Below are 653 nucleotides of genomic sequence, written 5' to 3'. Positions count from 1 at the left end.
GCTCAATAAAATAAAATAAAAAGAGAGAAGAGAGCCTATATAGTATACTTTAACATCGTTGACTTTTCGTGACCTCCATACAGTTAAAAATTTAAATTAGCATATAGCATATGTTAGATTGAAACTTCTGGAGATTCTGTGCTTTTGTTATTAGCTTTGGAACTAGGATCCCAATCTCAGAACAACACTCATCACTCATCAAATCAAAATAATATACACTGATGTAGCCGTTTTTTAATTAAATATCAAATATCTAGTATTTTTTGGAGTTTTAACATGGACTATCCACCCTATATATAGTCAACATTTTAAACACTTGCTGTTAGAGAATGATTTTGTATTTTGAGATTTACCTTTCTAGAATTAAATAGCATTTTGATGAAAAATGAAAGTATTCACCTTTTTATATACATATATAGTCAATATTTTAAATATATTTTTTAATTAAATATCTAGTATTTTTTGGAGTTTTAACATGGACTATCCACCCTATATATAGTCAACATTTTAAACACTTGCTGTTAGAGAATGATTTTGTATTTTGAGATTTACCTTTCTAGAATTAAATAGCATTTTGAATGATGATGAAAAATAAATTATTTTATTCGGCATAGTTTATATCTAATTTTTTTTTCAAACTCTAAGTCCCGTAT

Source organism: Arachis ipaensis, chromosome B02, assembly GCF_000816755.2.
Source record: "Arachis ipaensis cultivar K30076 chromosome B02, Araip1.1, whole genome shotgun sequence".
NCBI classification, from domain to species: Eukaryota; Viridiplantae; Streptophyta; class Magnoliopsida; order Fabales; family Fabaceae; genus Arachis; species Arachis ipaensis.
Note: the sequence above shows the minus strand (reverse complement) of the source record.